Source organism: Pan paniscus, chromosome 13 (genome assembly GCF_029289425.2).
Source record: "Pan paniscus chromosome 13, NHGRI_mPanPan1-v2.0_pri, whole genome shotgun sequence".
NCBI classification, from domain to species: domain Eukaryota; kingdom Metazoa; phylum Chordata; class Mammalia; order Primates; family Hominidae; genus Pan; species Pan paniscus.
In genome coordinates this window covers 68,271,529-68,290,510 of record NC_073262.2, presented here as the reverse complement: position 1 = coordinate 68,290,510, position 18,982 = coordinate 68,271,529, and the positions used below count along the sequence as shown (strand labels likewise).

The 18,982-nt window shown below is 38.0% G+C and overlaps 1 protein-coding gene and 1 long non-coding RNA gene across 5 annotated transcripts in view; one reads left to right on the top strand and one right to left on the bottom strand.

The window, feature by feature from the left end:
- LOC103786514 (uncharacterized) overlaps window positions 1-11,472 on the top strand; it is a 96,025-nt gene extending 84,553 nt beyond the window's left edge. The window contains exons 4-5 of the long non-coding RNA XR_001337876.4: window positions 6,850-6,914; window positions 7,943-11,472. This is a non-coding gene — a long non-coding RNA (uncharacterized LOC103786514). The remainder of the gene's footprint in view (window positions 1-6,849; window positions 6,915-7,942) is intronic.
- Window positions 1-18,982, bottom strand: part of CSRNP3 (cysteine and serine rich nuclear protein 3) — a 217,999-nt gene that overhangs the window by 57,863 nt on the left and 141,154 nt on the right. The window lies entirely within an intron of this gene.

Here is an 18,982-nt window from a genome sequence, read left to right as displayed (position 1 = left end):
AATAATTAGAAACCTTGGCCCTAATAAGAAACGTTAACAAATAATTAGCCTCCCTGGGGTATTCATTCACAAATCTCTGTATGTCTCTTAGTAGGCTTTTAATAAATGTTTGTTAAATAAATGAAGGCAATAGACTTTTGCTCCACTAACTCTGAATAATCAAAGAACTAACTTTGAACACGTCAAATATCATCAATTTTATTACATGAGAAATACAATAATTTCTGATAAAATTCCCACTAGAGGGTGGCTGTACAAGGACAGTGTTTCCTAAAATGGTGCTGAAATTCACTGTAAGAGATATATCCATGTATGGAGTAACTGTAAAATGATTAGTTTGTCTTTCATTTGATAACTGGGAGAGAAAGAGATACTGAAAGCAGTTCTGGAGAGGATCCTGGAGACCCAGGCTGGAGGAGTTGTTGCTGTCCAGCTGAAGGAACAAAGATCCATGGCAGCTGTCATGGGTCCCGACAAGGAGTCCACCACTCACTGCGGTTAATGCCATGGGGAAGTCGGGAGATGGCAAACAGGAAAACATATGGTGGATTTCAAAGTGATCAAAGAGAAGGCATTATAAATGGGTAACACCACAGGAAAAGAGGGAAAGGCAATAAATCAGAGGGACTAAATAAAATCTTGAAGGAAAAGGAGGAGTCAGTCTTAGGTATACAAGAAATAAAAATGGCTATTCTAAATGCCATCTTAGTAGAAAATGAAAAGACTAATTCAAAATACACATACACACTTTTAGGATTAATGCATTGTTTCCTAAGAATGCCAGAATTTAATTTTTCAGGCAGAAAAGGAGACAAAAAAGGAGCTTTTTTACGTCTTCAAAAATCAAAGAATAGACAGCCTTGGATGATGCACCCTAGGTTTTATTTTAGTCTACGTACAGATAGGATGATTAAGCTTTTGTACAGTCTGTTGAGAGTCTTTGAAAGAAAGCTTGTTTTAAACAATCAAATTCACCTGAGTACAAAAGAAAATGCTGCAACCTTTCTTTTAAGTGGTTAGAAGTGAACCACAGGAAATCAGCTTGGGGTCCTCTAGATCTGAGAGAAGGAATGGCTTGCTGAATGCAGCAGGCAGGGCAGCCAGAAATAAAAGGGGAATCAATGAAAGGTAGAGTGCAAAATGAAGACAAATAAAGATGAAAACTTTTAAAGGGAAAAGAAGGCAGGGAGATCAAATAGGATTAATGCTAGGCCACCATTTCGGATTTTCACAGTTTACTGATGGTTCTGGGGTTTAACATTTACTAATTTGATTTCTGAATCAAACATATCGAGATATCTCCATTTCTTACTTGGTAGAATATTTCATGAATGACCCTGAAGGGAAAACATTTCACTCTGCCTCTGATTTACGTCTCTCTTCTGGTCCAACAAGTAACCAAATGACCTGGGACAAGTCGCATACCTGTGATGCCTCAGCTGCCTCACAGAAAACAAAACAAAACAAAACAACAAAAGGCATCATAACTGTACCCCTGGATTCATAGCATTTTGAAGAAAAACCATGGGAGCTTTACCTCCGTGAATGAGATGCACAAACTGGAGCATAAGAAAGCAAAACTACTGCGAGTGACATGGTTATAGGAGAGTTCCAGGGCTGCAGAATCTGCTGTTGTTGAATACTATATAATGAGGCAGAAAGAGGCAAACAGTGAGGATGTACTCTTGTCCTCTATCTGTACGCAGAACCTGAAGCAGGAAAGAGGGAGTAATGTCAGGAGAACAACTTGGTGGGAGCCTGTGGAAGTGGAGCACAGACTATTTCCCTTGAGCAGGGTGAGTTTCAGAGATTATCTGTGAAAATGTTCTGAAACTTTGTATCAGAATTGCCGGCAGCAGTCATATGCTGGAAAATGTTTAACACATGGCTCTTACCCTGATTTGTAGTGTTTGTCAATTTCCATAGTGTAAATATTCCCACTGTAACCAATTTTTCTTCCACAGATTTAGGGAGGAGATAAAGAGCCTGTACTACCTGGTTCCAAAATTCTACCACCTGAAAGACTTGTTTAAAAGCACAGATTTTTAGGCCCCATCCTTAGTGTTTCTTTTTCTTTCTTTGAATTTTTATTTAATAGAGATGGGATCTCACTATGTTGCCCAGGCTGGTCTGAAACTCCTGGGCTCAAGTAATCCTCCCGCCTTGGCCTCCCAAAAGCTGGGATTACAGGTATGAGCCACTGTGCCCGGCCCCCTCATCCCTAGTGTTTCTGATTTGGTGGTTCCCACAGGATACTGATTTATTTTTTTTGGAGACAGAGTTTTGCTCTCATTGCCCAGGCTGGAGTGTAATGGCGCCATCTCGCCTCACTGCAACCTCCGCCTCCCAGGTTCAAGCGATTCTCCTGCCTCAGCCTCCGGAGTAGCTGGGATTATAGGCGCCCACCACCACGCCCAGCTAATTTTTGTATTTTTAGTAGAGACGGGGTTTCACCACGTTGGCCAGGCTGGTCTTGAACTCCTGACCTCAGGTAATCTGCCCCCCTCGGCCTCCCAAAGTGCTGGGATTACAGGTGTGAACCACTGTGCCCAGCCAATACTGATGTTTTTATTTCAGGTCTATACTTTGAGAACCACTAGTCTATGAGGAGAAATGTTGCAGATAATAAGTACAGAAAGCAACTGAAAACCTGTGATACATTGGTCTGCAAAAGAAGACACAAGAAGTAGAAAAGGGGGAAAAAGGCACAAAATGGTGTATCAAGAAAGAGTAGATCTAAAAGAAGAGTATGTTTGTAGTAGGGGTTGGGGAATCTCTGGAGCCTATCCCTCAGGGCTCATTTGTAATAAGAACATACTAAACAAGAGTAAGCAATGAAATATAAGTTTGGATATGATTTGGTATAAAATCATGCCAGAGTAGGGCTGGTAGGATAATTCTGTGGCAATTCCACTGGACAGGCTGGGGCTAAAAACTAACCATTCTCTTCAGGAATTCAACTATGGCTTCACGGGAATTTTTTGCTTGTTTTAGCAAACACTTTGAAGCATTAACAGCTCCAGTACAATTTGCTGGGATATATATAGCAGGGCACTGGAGAGAAAACGAGTCTACTGAAGAATGGGTTCAAGAGGCAGCTCTCCATTTATTGACTGTGTACTGTGGGAGGAACACGTGTAACATCTCTGAGCATAGTTCCTCATTCATGAATGAGAAAAATGCATGCCCTGACCATGTCTCTGGGTGGTGAAGAACAAATAAGGACATCTTTTCAACCATAGTTACTAATGGTGGGGGGAGTCGATTGTGAAAGTAAGGTCATGTGACAAGAGGAAGAAGTGTGATTCAGTGGACAGAGAGTTTTGTTTAGGTAGAAGTGAGTTATACCTAGTAGTGGAGGGCACCAGAAACATGGTTTGCATATGACTCATGCAATCAGTGCAATGTGAGGGGAGAAGAGTGGATGCAATGACGAGAGAGTATCAGTGCGTTCTTTTAAAGAGGCAGAAAAGGCTATCTCTAGCAGACTGCCATGAATTATTTCCCAGTAAAAGTAAGCTATGCCTACTTCAAGGGCACAGAACGAAAGAGAAAAGAACTCAGAAAAGCTGCCTGTGGCTATAATAGAAACAGCAGTCAGTGCAAAAGAGCTTCCAGGGGAAATAGCAAAGGATTTCAGGTAATGGAAAGAAGAACAAGGCAAAGAAAAACAAGCTACCCAGCAGAGACAATAGAGAAATCAAGAAAAATGGCAGGAAAATTACTGTACCTGCTATAAAGAGGAAATGAGTAGGCATGCTTCAGAGGTAAAGGTATTCTCAGGCCAGAGGGAGAAGAATATTGAGCGGAGACAACAAGCTTAGTTGTGCAGCTCCCCACAAGGTTTCCATAGTAGTCAAATATTGAGTGGGAAAAGGGGATGCATTAATAGAAAATCTAAGATAACCAGCAGGGACCAAAGAGAACAATCAAATGGAGAGTGAAGGAGTTCAAAGGCAGCCATGAAGAACTAACCTTCTCTAAAGTAAATAAAAGCACAAAGCTGGAATAAGCAATGTGTATCCCATGAGAAACGAGGCCAGCAACAAGGCTACAGGATGGTGAAGGAGGTTCAACTACAGAAAGGAAAAAGGATCTGTTCATTGTGTTCTTGAGAAAATGAGATATAATTGAGGGTACGGAAAACCATAGGTAGGCATGTGGATATTTCTTGGTTTGCGAAGAATATAAGTAATTTTATCCTTACATTTAAAAGTATGGAAGAGTCAAGAGCTTTCACCTATGAGAAAGGGTGGTCCACACTGGGGTGAAGTCACTTGGCCACTGGGTACCAAGAGGAGAGGGCAGCAGCCATGAAAGGTGGCAGAACACGAGGTAGCAGCAACAGGCAGTCTGTACTGACCTGCTTGGAGAGTAGCAAAAGAAACTGCATGTTATAGCAATGAAGCAAAACAGTAAGCTTTTAGAAATGCTCTGCTGTCAAATATTTATCTCATGCTTTGGACAAGGAAATATGGAATGTTAGCAGTACTTTGAAGGGGGAAATAAGGTGTTTATTTACCTGCAGTACACCAATCCATATACACTGTAAGGATTAACTTATTACAAGCTGTTGAGCTAGTTATTAAATCCAGCCTTTGGACCTTTGTATTTGTCCTTTTGCCTGGAATATTCTTACCTTAGATGTCCATCTCGCTCCTTCCCTTACTTCATTTGAGTCTCTGCTTAAGTTTCACCTTACTGGCAAAGCCTTTTCTTACCCTCATTTCTTTCACTATCTCTTCTCTTTTTTTTTTTTTTTTTTTTTTTTTTTTGAGAATGAGTTTCACTCTTTTGCCCAGGTTGGAGTGAAGTGGCATGATCTCGGCTCACTGCAACCTCTGCCCCCTGAGTTCAAGCGATTCTCCTGCCTCAGCCTCCCAAGTAGCTGGGATTATAGGCACCCACTACCATGCTGGGCTAATTTTTGTATTTTTAGGAGAGACAGGGTTTCACCAGGTTGGCCAGGCTGGTCTCAAACTCCTGACCTCAGGCAATCCACCCACCTCAGCCTCCCAAAGTGCTAGGATTACAGGTGTGAGCCACTGTGCCCAGTCATTTTTTTCTTTTCTTTTTTTTTTTTTTTGAGATGGAGTTTTGGAGTGCAGTGGCGTGATCTCGGCTCACTGCAACCTCTGCCCCCTGAGTTCAAGAGATTCTCCTGCCTCAGCCTGCCAAGTAGCTGAGATTATAGGTGCCCGCCACTGCACCAGGCTAATTTTTGTATTTTGAGTAGAGACAGGGTTTTACCATGTTGGCCAGGATGATCTCAAACTCCTGACCTCAGCCTCCCAAAGTGCTAGGATTGCAGGTGTGAGCCACCATGCCTGGCCTCATATTTTTCATTTCTTTTTTCTTTTTTTGACAGAATCTCACTCTGTTGCTGAGGTGGGAGTGCAGTGGCATGATCTCAGCTCACTGCAACCTCTGCCTCCCAGGTTCAAGCAATTCTCCTGTCTCAGCTTCCCAAGTAGCTGGGATTACAAGCACCTGCCGCCACGCTCAGCTAACTTTTCCTTTTCCTTTTTTTTTTATTAGAGACAGGGTTTTGCCATGTTGCCAGGCTGGTCTCGAACTCCTGACCTCAGATGATCCACCCACCTTGGCCTCCCAAAGTGCTGGGATTACAGGCATGAGCCACCGTGCCTGGCACTTTTTTTTTAAAGAGCACTTACAACTACATGTTATGTATATTTGTTACCTGTCTCCTTACCCAAATGTTGGTTCTTTGAGAACCAGGTAGTGCCTGTCTCACTCCCTGCCATATCCAATACCTAGAAGTATGCCAGGCACATAGGAAGTGCTCAGCAAATACTTACTGAATGAAAGAAAGGCTCACTGGTCCCATTTTGCAGATGAGGAAATGAGCTCATTTAGTAACCTGCCTAGGACACAACCAAAATGATGGGAGTCACGATTTGAAATGAGATCTCTTGGACTGTCACATTGTTTCAGTTGTTCTGCATGACTTCTCTAAAAACACAATGTGGCACATATATCTGAGGGGCAGTGTGATGCAGTTGCCGGCTTCACAGTCAGACTGGGACTCCAATCCTGGCTAGGCCATTATTTAGTTTCCCACTTTCCTCGGGCTTCTTACCCTCTCTCTGCCTGTTTCCTCTTTGTAAAATGAGAAAACCCATCTCACCGGTTGTAGAGATGAACAATACAATGTGTGGCACCTAACAGACTCGTCATGCATGCCAGCTGAGACTGCTGAAGTGAAAGAATAAATAAAGGAAAGAGGTGATGGGAAGGAGGAGGAAATAGGGAGAGGCAGGGGAAGTAAGGGTGAGAACCTCAGTGTGCTTTGCTTTCTTCGTGAGCTGTAGGATGAAAAGAAGGCTTCTTAGTTAAGAGAAGAAAACCCAGGCAGCTTTTGTGTAGAAGAGGGACCTCTCAGGGGAAATTTATGAGGCACCAGTATAACAATGGATGAGAGCAGCTGGCCAGCAAGGGACTGTGTAGGTACCAGGGTACCTCAAAATGGATAAACCCACAGGATATTTGTAGTAATTTAAATCCCCGAAAGTGAGGAAATTGTGAGCTTACATCAAAGAAAAATAAAAAGAGTGACTTAAGAGAATGTTTCAGGAAGAAAAAAGGACTGGCCTGACGGAAGCCCTCTTTGGCGATTCTATAGAGCAGGCATGAAGCCTTTATCCATTCCCTTCAGGAGGCCACATGTAACCAGGGTGGGGTGCATATATTCAGAATCTAAAGTCTGAGTCTATTTTACCTTCAGCTTCAGAATGCACATAAGAAAGCTTAAAATAAATAAAAATATTAAATACATTATTTTATTTAAAAGTCCAAATTATATAAAATAAAAACTGTTTTTCCTTCTAGAATTCAAAATTCTAGAATGCTCTCCCTGAACCTGCTTTACAGACGAGGATGAAAGAAGAAACAAGGTAATTAAGCAAGAGACAGTTCAAGGTGGCTAGGACTCTTTTGTTGTTGGTTGTAGGGGTGGGAGCGATAAGAGAAAACTTCAAAGACGAATGGAAAAATGAGGCTAATAGACTCCATGTGCTGCTATGACAAGAAAAGCCAGACAAGGAGATACTCCCTTTTGTGGAGAGAAGGTAGGCAACAGTTGCCTCCCTTGCAGCTGCTCTAAAAGGGAAAGGAAGAGAGTTAGAAAAAGTAACAGTAGGAGACAAAAAGCCTAGACAACAGCTACCTATACGTAGAATCCAAGTTTCAGAAGTAGGAATTCAGGAAGGAGGGAGAGTCCTCAGTGACTGCACACTGTCAAAATATCTTATGGTTGTAGATGTTGCTGCCTAGGGGTATTAAAAAGTCAGTATGTAAATATAGCACAAAAGCATGATTACAGTGTTCCCTTAGTATCCATGGGGGATTCGTTCTAGGATCCCCACTGTTACCAAAATCCATGAATGCTCAAGTTCCTGATATAAAATGGTGTAGTATTTGCATTGAACCTATGCACATCCTTCCATATATTTTATATCAGTGGTCCCCAACCTTTTTGGCACCAGGGACTGGTTTTGTGCAAGACAATTTTTCCATGGACTGGGGAGGGATGGTTTCGGGATAATTCAAGTGCATTACATTTATCATTAGATTCTCATAAGGAGCACGCAACCTAGATCCCATGCATGAGCGGTTCACAATAGGATCTGTGCTCCCACGAGAATCTAATGCCCCCACTGATCTGACAAGAGGTGTAGCTCAGGCGGTTATGCTTGCTCGCCTGCCTCTCATTCCTTGCTGTGCGGCCCAGTTCTTAACAGGCCATAGACAGGTACCAGTCCATGGCCCAGGGGTTGGGCACCCCTGCTTTAAATCATCTGTGGATTACTTATAATACCTAATACAATATAAATACCATGTAAATAGTTGTTATACTGTATCCTTTCAAAAATTGTTATTATTTTATTTTATTTATTTATGTTTTAAATATTTTCAACCCAAGGCTGGTCGAATCTGTGGCTGCAGAACCTGCAGATACAGGGAGCCTACTGCATACCAAAAAGCCTAGGTATGGAGACACCTCATACAGGTACAGTGCAAATTCCTAAAAACATAATGTCTGGGTTGGAGGAGAAGAAAGGGTTACGAGTGAGTATAGACTGTAATAGAGACTAGTAGCTCTTTCTCCAATATCTTTATTTCTTCTCTAGTAATATAATTTTAAGCTAGTGAATTTTAAGCTAGTGATCCAGCCTTCCTTGCAGTTAAGTGGGATCCTGTGACTTACTTCTGACTAATGGGTAAGAGTAAGAACAGTATATGGCAACTTTGGTTTTGTTTTTAAAAGAGTATCTTTTCTACCATTTCTTTCTTATCTCCTTCCCACTGGAGAAATGGGAACATGGTTGCAGGATCTGACGTAGCCAACTTCAAACACAAGATAGAAACAGTGTTAAATATGGTGGATCAACGAGATAGAAGAATCATGAGTTCTCAAACCCATTGAGTCTTCACAGCAGCAGTAGACTACTTACGATTAGAGTTTTAAGTGGAGAGAAACAAACTTCTATTTTGTTTAAGCTACATAATATGCTTAAACATAAACTATACAATGTAACTAAAGCTATTATTATTTTGTTGCAGCAGTTAAACTAATATATAGATATCAAAAAAGGTATTTAAATGTAGGCTTCTTAAGTATATTATTTTTAGAAACACAAATATTTTGATGCCTACAAAAATGTATATATCAAGAACTAACCAATCAAAAGATTTATAAAGCCAAACGAAAATTACAGAGAATTGGCTGCCTAATAGCATGATGAACAATACATTTATGAAAGAAGGGAAATAGGCTGCTAGAATTAAAAATACTTACCTGTAAAGAAAAATAACTTTAAAAGTTCAAATTGAGAGATACTCTTTTCCAAATGCCATGGTAATCTCAGAAGTTATTTTTTTTAATGTGAAATATATGGCAGAATAGAGTAAGATGCCTTTTAGAAAGATGTTTCAAAATAGAATAAAGAGACCAGCTCAAAGAAGAAAGCTCTGCCTGCCATTTGTGAGAGTAGGGAAATGTGTTAAATGATCTGAAGAAAATTCTCTAAGTGGTAAAGCTGAATGCTCTAAAGAACAAAATAAACATTCTCATCTGTAGAAACACTTAATAGCACACATAGGTAGAAATATCAAGTGGAAAATCAAAATAATAAGAGGTAAGGACTAAATAAAACCAAGGCAGTAGAGAAAGGAAGATAAAGCATGTTTGTAAATTGTGTGTTGCAGGTATCAAGACTAAAATGTAACAAAAGTGTTTAAAATAAACCATTTTTTTCCTCCAGCGGTACAACAACAACAAATAGAAAGGGATAATGATAACTTGAACTAAATTCTCTTTAATAAAACTATATTATTTTCTACAAAAACAAAACAAAACAGCTAAACATACTCTTCTCTGTAAGAGATTCCTGGTCCACACTCCTTTTAAAAAGTAATATTCTGCTTCTGTGCTACTTCACGTACTTTTTATTGCTTCTGCTGACTCATTCTATGCTCCACTGGAAATCATGTCTCCTTTTCTCATCGGTAAAACTAGGAATTCCTTGAGGGCCAGGCCATATTTTATTTCTTTGTTCTGTACCTTCCATTCTTAGCATATCAAATAGAAGAATACTTGAGGAAAATTGTGTCCACTGGGAGGAAAGTGAGATGAAAAGCCAGAATTGGCATCAATGGTATTTCAAAAAAAAAAAAAAAAAAAAAGGACTGAAGGAGGCAAGCAGAACAAATAATAATATTTTGGTAGGACGCCTGCAGAAAAAGCTGCCAAGAACATCTGTGGTCAGACAGGACTCAATACAACGCCCGGGACTACAATGACCCACGACTGCTAACCAGGAACTGGGATTTGTTTAGTTTGGATTCTGACTTTGAGCTTAAGATAAATCTTAATGTGATCATATATTTATGTTCTTTTATAATCAGGAAAGAAATTAAAATAAGATAAGAGAGGCCAGGTTACCTATATGATGGTCATTTCTCTCTTAAGTGTAATTTTGAAGAAAAGCAGACTAGAAAAAAGTGGGTTAAATAATTAGTTTTATATATAAAGGATAAAACACAATGATAATATTATAATATATAAGGATAAAAATGTAATTTAGGGATGGAAAGGAAAACTTGAGACCTCTTAATCCATAGGCAACATTGACATTTTGGCTGTAGTAAAGGAATTATAATATAATATCCTACAGATAAACTTCTTCTATGAAAATATGTGTGGATTCACTAAATTAGGAGGCACCTTACAAATACCACATGTAAGGTACCAGCCACTGCATTTATGGGCTACCAGTACTAATATGACCTACTATTGGTTTACATTATAGAATATAATGGAAAATCAGCCACAAAATGAACATTTTTGTACTGTTGATTTTAACAAATCAAGCTATTTGTAAATGACAGAGACATCTGTGAGATGCTAATAAATGTGAATGGTCTACTTTTCCAGCCCTGTTAGACATTTCCTTATTTCTAAGTAAATCACACTTTAGTATCTGGTGGCAATGGTTTTTTAATATTTTCAAGACTGAGGTTCCTTTTTAATATCAAAATTATTCCTCACATCATCTTTTAATTGGAAAAATACATGGAAAATAGCCACTTTGGACCTGTAATTAAGTGGATATGTTTTATTTCATTATAAAATCAGTCGCATAGATTTTAAAAATATATACACTTAAACATATTATTTATTCACTTTCCAGGCAATGTTTGATTCTTTCTTCCTTTTTCTTTGCACAGCAGATTATTAGATTTCTTGGACAATTTTTGGAAGATTTATATGGCCATAAGCTCTGGCTATATATCACATTGATCACAAAGAAAAACTGTGTAAAAATTTATCATGCTTATATGCTTTGTCTTGCAACAATTATGGAAAACCATGTAGTAATTTTAACTAGAAAACTGACTTTATTTCTACTTTTTAAAAATATTGCAACTAAGTATTTTTGCTTCTGTGATATATCAGTTCCCTAGGAATAAGAGGAGAAATGTGTTTTCTTCGGGTGTCCACTTCAGATTTAGACCCTTCGTCTCAGAATTTTCCTTTTGTTTCCAAGTCTTGCTCTTACTATGTACCCCCAATCTGAGTAGCAAGTTTAACTTAATTAACTAGATGAATGGCTGCCCTAATAAATTTGAAAGCTTTTAACTTTTTATACTTGGAATTTCAAGTTTAGAAATCTTAAAGATAAAAAGTCCTCTGACTTAGGTGGTTATATATTTAATTCATTATCTTTGTCAGACTGACTACTAGGGAAATATACCAGGTTAAAACCTCCTTATATTAGGATATTTGTTAGTGGATAAATGCTAGGATATCAGGCAAGAATTTGAGCCTCTAATTCTTCACTTTTTGATAGTGTCTTCCATTTTGTGTGACTGTGTGTGTGTTTGTGTGTATGTGTGTAGAACTTTATAATTGATTTTGTAAATGACATATTCTCTCCAGAGATTTCTGCCACTTTCTTGACTTTGCCAGTAGCTATGAGGTACGATAGGGCATGAAAAAATTCATAGGTGGTCCCCAACAAACTAACCCCTGAGAAACACTGTTTGTTCCTTAGCCTCACCACTAATAAAATACTTTCTGGTAGCAAAAAGAGTCAATATGACTCCATAGTTGTAGTTTTCGGATTGTATGAATTTGAATCAGAAGGAGTTTAGGTAGGAAGATAAATATCCTGTAATCTTTAAATGTTACAAGTCAAAAAATGAAAAATTAGGACACAGAAGAAGAGATTTTCCTATACTAAATCCCCATTTACTCTGTCGTCTTCTAGGAACAATCATAGGTAAAAGTATTTACCTAAGAAATTTAGCTTTAGTTTAACTGTTGGTTGCTCTTTTTCTCTATTTTACTTTAGTTCTCCTATAATAAGATACCCACAACACTGGGACCCTCATGTAACTTCCTTTAGAGACAAAGGCACTCACACTAACTAATTCATGACTGACAGTTTTATGACTTTAAAGTGCTATCAACTATTTAACCATCCCTAAAGAAAGAAAAGGAAGGTTATGTCTAAATGAAAAGAAGTGTATTCCTAGCATGTTACCGAATGTTTGAACAGCTTTTCAAATTCACACCACATAATTAAAACATTCATAAGGATAATCTAGCACAATACTGGTATAGACTACTTTCTTCAACCTCTAGTATATTACTGAGTCATCCTTTAAGACCAACTCAAAATATTTTCTCCTAATATAGTCTTCATATTTCACCTTAGAGCATTTCTCATCCCCATGAAGGCTATTATTTCTAGCGCTCTATAATCCTTCCACATATACGATTTGCTCTGTGTGGGCTCTGGACAAGAGGAAGAGGTGAATGGATAGCAAATATTTCCTAATGCTGGCTACATAGTTCTATGAAATTGTGTAATATGTGTAAATGTTCAATTTGTTTAGCTTTTGGTTCATATGATCTTTCTGTTGCTATTGCTCCTCAATAGCAAGGGTGCCCAACTTTATGAAATGCATAGAGCCCAATTAAATGACAGTACTATTTGGGTAGTCTGTATTAGCAAATATTGATGACAATGACAGCTATGTTAATAAGATAACATGCTTCACAGAGAAGAACCAAAACTGTTTGTAGCTAACATGTCAAATACAGTGTCTAAGGGAGAACACTGGAATCCAGCAGGGAAGTGACAGGGACCCTCTGAAGTACAGAAACTTGAGATGGCAGCACAGAGAGGGAAGCAAAGCAGCCAGCCAGGACTGGCTCAAAGCCAGGATGGAGTTCCCACTGCAAGAAAAATGTAAGTGAGAGATCCTCAGTAAACCATATTCCCATCACAGATACCTGCAATCCTAGCTACAGAAGAGCTTCTTGCTTCTCACAGGCCCTAGCCAAGTACAGGCAGCTGCATGTAGTTCACATTACTACATTGTTCTAGAGAGGAAATTCATGCTTGGTCCTACCCACTCCCCAGGACTCAAGCCGCTGCAGCATGGCACCATTTTAAAAGCAGAGCCAACATTCAGACTACACCCTGCCCTGGGGCCCAATAACCACTGCATGTTGACATCCTTGGGGTCCTGCCAACATCTCTCCACATCCACTCAGAGTGCTATGGCATTGTGACACCATCTGGACCCAGTGCTTCAGCTGCATCTCCAGCACCCAAGCCTATGCAGTGCCCTACACCCCTAGGAACAATTGGTCAAGCACATTATGTGGGCCACGCACAGGACATAGGGAGCTGAAGAATGGGCTAACAGAGCCTGAAGGCCACATGCCTGGGACTACCATTGCTATGACCATCCCCTCCAGTTGTGGGACCACCACACACCTGCATATGCGTATCATCTAGGGAGAGGAAATACAGCCCTTCTGGGTTGCTATAACCACTGCTAGTGCCTGCATGCACCAACCAGGGATCCAAGGCCCAGCCTGCCCAGCCCATCATCACCACAGCCAGTGTCCACACATGTGCCACCTAGGGGCCTGAGGATTGTCCTGCCTGGCACCACAGTCTCCAGCAAAGCCTCACCACAGCCTCCACAAACAACTGCTGTCTAAGCCACTGAGGAACGTAGACATTACTGATACTGACTACAGCCAAGGAAATCATATGGACACTAGGCTACAATGCCCACCCAAAACCAAAACTAAAGTACCCTATCCAATTTACACTATAGATGCATCTACAAGAAAAATTCTTTCCATATGAAAGCTACCTCCATAAAACTGGAAGAAGCAATTATTATGCCAGATGTGCAGCTATCATGTAATGATACAGAAACATGAAAAAGCACGGAAACATGACACTTCCAAACGAAAACCGTAATTCTCCAGCAACAGACCTCACAGAAAAGGAAACCCATGAAATGCCTGATAAGTAATTCAAAATAATGGTCTTAAAGAAACTTAGTGAGATACAAGAGAATACGGATAGACAATAAAAAAATTAGAAAATCATTCAGGATCTGAATGGGAAATTCAAGAGTATTAGATATAAAAAGGAACCAAACTGATCCTTGAACTGAAGAATTCAATGAATAAAATAAGAAATACAACTGAGAGCTTCAACAATAGGCTAGCTCAAGCAGAAGTAAGAATTTCTAAACTTGAAGATAGGTCTTTTGAAATAACCCAGTCAGACCAAAAAACAAAAAACAAAAAAAACAAATTTAAAGAATGGAAAAATGTGGGAAAACATCAAATGACCAAATATTGGAAGAGATATTAGACATCCAAACACAAGAAGCTGAAACAATCCAACATATATTTAATTCAAAAAGATTCTCTCCAAGAGACATTATAGTCAAACCATCAAAAGTCAAAGATAGGTAACTTTTAAAACAGTAACAGAAAAGCATCAATTCATATAAAAGGGAATCTCTCTCACATTAACAGCAGATTTCTGAGCAGAAATCTACAGTTCAGGAGAGAAGGGGATAATATATTCAAAGTGTTTTTATAAAAAGTTAGTTAAAAATAACTCAGCAAAGCTATGCTTCAAAATGAAAGAGAAATAAATTATTTACCAGAGAGGTGAACCTGAGTGAATTAATTGCCATTAGTCTGGTCCTACAGGAAATGCTTCAGGAAGTCTAACATCTGGAAGTAAAAAATGATATCTACCATCATAAAAATACATAAAAGTATAAAATGTACTGGTACAGCAGGTACACAAATGAGAAAGAAACAAATGAGAAACAAATTAAATGTTATCATTACAGAAAAACCACCAAAACACAAATATGTACAATAAGAAAGTAAGAAAGGAACCAAGTATACACAAAACAATCAAAAACTGATTTACAAAATGATAGGATTAAGTCCTCACCTATAAATAAGAACCTTAAATGTAAACAGTTTAAATTTTTCAGTTAAAAAATATAGACTGGATGAATGGATAAAAACACAAAACCCAATTATATGTTGCCCACAAGAAACTCACTTCATCTGTAAAGATACACAAAGAATAACAGTGAAGGGATGGAAGCTGGGCATGATGGCTCATGCCTGTAATCCCAGTGACTCAGAAGGCTGAGGCAGGAGGATCACTTGAGCCCAGGAGTTCAAGACCAGCCTGGGCAACATAGTGAGACCCAATCTGTAAAAAACAAAAAGCAAAAAACAAAAAACCCACAAACATTAGCCAGATATGGTGGTATGTGCCTATAGTGCCAGATTCTCAGGAACCCAGGAGGTCGATGCTGCAGTGAGCTGTGATTGCACCAGTGCACTTTAGCCTGGGTGACAGAGAGAGACCCTGTCTCAAAAAAAAATAAATAAATAAAAGTGAAGGGATGAAGAAAAGATATTCCATGTAAACAGAATACAAAAGCATGCAGAAATAACGATAATTACATCAGACAAAATAGATTTTAAGTTACAAAATGAAAAGAGACAAAAGCATTATATATAATAATTAAGGGATTGATTCAGCAAGAGGATATAACAATTCTTTTATAATTCTTTTTTTTTTTTTAGATGGAGTCTTGCTCTGTCACCAAGGCTAGAGTGCAGTGGTGCAATCTTGGCTCACTGCAAGCTCTGCCTCCCGGGTTCACACCATTCTCCTGCCTCAACCTCCTGAGTATCTGGGACTACAAGCACCCGCCACCACACCCGTCTAATTTTTTGTATTTTTAGTAGAGATGGGGTTTCACCATGTTAGCCAGGATGGTCTTGATCTCCTGGTCTTGTGATCTGCCCGACTCGGCCTCCCAAAGTGCTGGGATTACAGGGGTAAGCCACCACACCCGGCAAAGGATATAACTATTCTAAGTATATATAGCAACTAACACTGGAGCATTCAGATATATAAAGCAAATATTATTAAAGAGAGACACAAAAGCAATAATAGGACTTCACCACCACATTTCAGCATTGGAAAGATGATTTAGACAAAAGTCAACAAAGAAACATAGAACTTAACTTCAGTATAGACCAAATGACAATAACAGACATTTACAGATCATTAAATCCAATGGCTGAAGAATACACTTTCTTTTCATCAACACATGGAATATTCTCCAGGATAGACCATACTTTAGGCCACGAAACAAATCTTAACAAATAGAAAAATATCAAAGTCATGTAAAGTATCTTCTCAGTCCACAATGAAAAAGAAACTAGAAATCAATAATAAGAAGAACTTTAGAAAGTATAAAAATACATGAACATTAAATAACATGCTCCTAACCATTTATTAGGTCAGTGAAGAAATAAAGATGGAAGTTTAAAAAATTTTATTGAAATGAATGAAAATGTAAACACATCAACACACACAAATCAATACATGTGTTACAACTCATCAACAAAATAAAGGCCAAAACCACATTATTATCTTAATAGATGTAGAAAAAGCATTTGATAAAATCTTACAATCCTTCATGATTAAAAACTGTCAAGAAATTAGATATAGAAGGAACATAGATCAACACAATAAAGGCCATATATGACAAACCCACAGCTAACATCATACTGAATAGGGAAAAGCTGAAAGCCTTTACTCTAAAAACTGGAAAAAGACAAGGATGCCCACTTTCACCACTCTTATTCAACATAGTTCTAGAAGTCTTGATCATAGCAATTGGGCAAGAGAAATAAAGGGCATCCAAATTGGAAGAGTAAGTCAAATTGTCCTTCTTTGCAGATGACATGATTTTATATGCAGAAAAACCTGAAGAATCCACCAAAAAGATGTTAGAACTGATAAATAAATTAAGAGTAAAGTCGCAGGATACATAATCAGCATACAAATATCAGTAGTGTTTCTATACTTTGATAATGAACTAGTTGAAAAAGAAATAAATAAATCAATTTAAAACAGCTACAAATAAAAAAAACCTGTGAATAAATCTAACACATTGTAAGAAAGATCTTACAATGAACATTACAAACCTTAGCGAGGCATAGTGGTGTGATGAAAAGACATTGAAGAAATGTCTGATGAAAGACATTGAAGAGGACAAAAAAAATAGTAAGACATCCATGCTCACCGATTGGAAGAATTCATATTGTTAAAACGACCATACTACTCAAAGCAATTTAAAAATCTACGCAATCTCTATCAAACACCAATGATATTCTTCACAGAATAAAAAAAAAACACTCTAAAAGTCATATGGAACTACAAAAGACCCTGAATAGCCAAAGCAATTCTCAGCAAAAAGAACAAAGCTGGAGGCATCACACTACCTGACTTCAAAATCCACTACAAAGCTGTAGTAACCAAAATAGTGTGGTACTGGCATCAAAACACACACACAGACCACTGGAACAGAACAGAAGACCCAAATAGAAATCCATGCATTTACAGCCAACCTGTTTTCAACAAAGCTGGCAAGAACATACAATGGGGGAAGGATAAGTCTTTTCAATAAGTGGTTTGGTGAGAACTGAATATCTATATGCAGAAAAAGTAAACCAGACTCCTATCTCTCACTGTATACAAAAATCAATTCCAAATGAATTAAAGACTTAAACATAAGGCTCGAAACCATAAAACTCTCAGAAGAAAACACAGGGGAAATTCTTCATCTCATTGGTCTAAGGAAAGAGTTCATGGGTAAGACTTCAAAAATGTAGGCAACAGAAACAAAAATAGATACATGGGACTATATCAGGATAAAAAGCTTGTGCACAACAAAGGAAACAATCAACAGAGTGAAGAAAATATTTTCAAACTATTCATCTGACAAGAGACTAATATCCAGACTATATGAGGAATTCAAACAACTCAAGAACAAAAAACCAATCCAATTAAAAATGGTCAGAGGATCTGAACAGTTATTTTTCTAAAGAAGACATATAAATAGCCAACAAGTATTATTAAAAAATGCTCGGCATCACTAATCATCAAAGAAATGCAAATCAAAACCACAATCAGACATCATGTCACTCCAACTAGAATGGCTTTCATAAAAAAGACAAAAAAATAACAAGTGCTGCAAAAAATGTGGAGAAAAGGTGACACGAATACACTGTTGGTAAGAATGTAAATTAGTACAGCCATTATGGAATATAGTATGGAGGTATCTTTTAAAAAACTACAAATATAACTACCACATGATCCAGTAATCCCACTAATGGATATTTATCCAAAAGAAAGGAAATCAGTGTATTGAAGAGATACCAACTTTACTGCAGCGCTATTCACAATAGCCAGTATATAGAATCAACCTAATTGTCCATCAACAGATGAATGGATAAAGAAAATGTGGTATATATACACAATAGAATACTTTCCACCCATGAAATAATAAAATCCTGTCATTCATGGCCACATGAATGAACCTGGAGGACATTATGTTAAATAAAATCAGTCAGACACAGGAAGACAAATACCACTCATGTTCTCATTTATATGTGAGAGCTAAAAAAAATTTGGGCTAATAAAAGTAGAGAGTAGAACTGTGATTATTAGAGGCTGGGAATTGTAGGGGAAGGGGGAGGACAGGAAGATGTTGATGAATAGATAAAAAGTTATAGCTAGATGGGAGAAATAAATTTTAGTGTTCTGTGGCCCCTGTAGGGTGAAAATGGCTAACAATAATTTAGTGTATATTTTCAGAAAGCTACAAGAGAGGATTTTGAATGTTCACAACACAAAGAAATGATCATTTCTAGTTCATTACTGAAGTATAGACATACTACTGATATTTGTATGTTGATTTAGGTGGTTATAACTGATACTTTTCCCCAAATGTTAGTAAAATTAATGCAGGTCATATAGTACTCTTTTGCACACTGCTTTACACATGCATAGTTTATTATTCAGAAATTATAAGGTAATCAATTTTGTTACTATAGACATAATACAATTTTGAAAATTAGAGAATTGACTTCCAAGAATGCAACAAAAATAACGTTTCAAAGAACATCTTTGTATATAGCAAAAAGCATTTAGTACTTTTGCAAGCATCTTGTGGTTTTGTAAATATTACCTAGACAATGTAAAGGTAACTTTTATAGAAAAAAAGATAAAGGCAAGAGCAAATGTGT